Genomic DNA, 2,196 nt, shown 5'->3' with positions numbered 1-2,196 from the left:
GAATCTTCAATGCTGTGGTCCCTTTCAGTCTCTCTTTTTGCTTTGCTGTCTCTTTGTCTCTATCTTTAAAAACTGATGCTTTCTTCTCCCCCCCCCCCGGGGGGGGGCTTCTCTTTCCTACATGTTGGATAATAGTTGCCATTGACAGGTAACAGGATATTTCTTTAGCTGTGCTCTATCTGATGTAATTATAAACATATGTTTACTTCTAATTATGTTTTTTGAATGCCTAGAAATTGTATTTGAATATTTAAGTTCTATTTTTACTCTTTCATGCATCCTAAAGTATTTTAAAGCTTATATTTTTAATGGATTACAACACAGTTGTTGACAAATGCATACAGATTATCATCCCCCAGTAATAGGTATCTGCAAAAGCTACTGAGGGTCTTTTCCACCAGGTTGTAGGCCCTTGTTCTGTAAGCTTTGCAAGTATATGTAGTCTTTTCATTGATTGTGCTTTCTACTTACAACACTTAACACCTGTTTAAAGTTTACCTTGTTTCTCTTGAAAATGTTGTGTTTTCTTAGTACCTAGTCTTTCTTCCTATTGTTACTAAGTCAAGAAAGTATTTGAAGGGAGGGAGCTGGGCGGTACTGCAGCGGGTTAAGTGCACATAGCGCAAGCACAAGGACTATCTCCGGTTTGAGCCTCCAGCTCCCCACCTGCAGGGGAGTTGCTTCGCAGGCCATGAAGCAAGTCTGCAGATGTCTGTCTGTCTCTCCCCCTCTCTGTCTTCCCCTCCTTTCTCGATTTCTCTCTATCTCATCCAAAAAAAAAGAAAGAAAGTATTTGAAGGGATACTCTTAGTTTTAAAATACAAATAGAGGCTCAGGTAGAGGATTTGCATTTGTTTCAGTTGGACACCAGGGGGCACTACCAATGCAGACTCTAAGGCTTAAAGTTCATTATCACCATTTATCACTACTGTCAAGACCATCATATCCCGCCCACAACTACTAGTTTATGAGAACAAGCTTATAAATTAAGTGAAAACTAGAATATAAATCTACTTAAGTGAAAACTTGGTCATAATTCCTCTAGGACATTGAAATGTATTTCTTTTTCATACCCCATTCAATGCCAGGACAGCCTTTCTCACAGACAACTGGAAAAAAAAGGCAGATATATTGTTTTTGGCATTTGTCTCACTTGCTTTTTTGTTTTGTTTGCCTCCAGGGTTATCATTAGGGCTTGGTGCCAGCACTGCGAATCCACCACTCCTGGAGATCACCCCCCCTCCCCATTTTATTGGATCGGGCAGAGATAAATTGAGAGGAGAGGGGGAAAGAGAGAGGTACACACCTGAAGACCTACTTCACAGTTTGTGAAGCTTCCCCCATACAGGTGGTGCTCAAACCTGGATCCTTGTGCAGGACCTTGTGCTTATTATTAGGTGCGCGTATCCAGGTGAACCACATGCCAACCCACATTTGTTCTTTATTTTTTTTTCCACATTTCAGATATTTATTAATCAGTGTAAACCCCAATAATACACAAACATGATTTTGTGTATTTAAAGGGGAGAGAATTCCTGGTTAAGTGGAAAATTGTGCGGATGGCTTCTGGAAGACCTTCATTTTAAGCAGCTTTATAGTGAAATATTTCAAGTCTGGACCTTCTTTCTTCAGTTTGCTGTAGTCTACATTCACTGAGTAGAACTTGTATTGATCATTGGGACTCAGTTTGTTCCAGGGTTCAACTGACATCTGGATTGAACAATGCCAGGCGCATGACATACAGTGCTGCTCCAGTACCTCCAGCTCCAATAAAGACGAAGAGGGGGATCAAGTTAGGATGCTTTTTGGCCTGAGAGATGATTTAACAGAGCATGTTTCCACAGAGTTTGAGATCAAATCTGCAAGGCCTTGGACTGTGTACACTCTCCCCACATTTGTTCTTATTTGCTATACTCAAATTTAACCTAAAGGCAAAACCAAGTCTTCAGATATAGCTGCTTAATGTGGAAAATTCTTATATCTTCTTGCAAAAAATATGAGACATTTCTTTTTCTGTTTAAGGCTGATTTATTAACAAGAGTGAGAGATGAGAATAAAAGCAAGAACAAATGGGAATTTGACTCTGGCATATGTGATACTGGGGATCAAACTTGGGACTTCATGAATGCTATGTTACCTCCCAAGCCACCAGATACTGATTGCTATTCGCCACCAAACCAGAGAGCTAGTCAAAGC

General features: G+C 40.2%; 1 pseudogene; it reads right to left on the bottom strand.

Moving 5' to 3' along the window:
- Window positions 1–1,447: 1,447 nt before the first annotated feature.
- On the bottom strand, window positions 1,448–1,834 carry LOC107522778 (cytochrome c oxidase subunit NDUFA4-like; annotated as a pseudogene).
- Between the last annotated feature and the right edge of the window lie 362 nt (window positions 1,835–2,196).

The sequence above is a fragment of the Erinaceus europaeus genome, chromosome 7 (genome assembly GCF_950295315.1).
Source record: "Erinaceus europaeus chromosome 7, mEriEur2.1, whole genome shotgun sequence".
Lineage (NCBI taxonomy): Eukaryota > Metazoa > Chordata > Mammalia > Eulipotyphla > Erinaceidae > Erinaceus > Erinaceus europaeus.
This window is presented reverse-complemented; position numbering and strand designations above follow the sequence as displayed.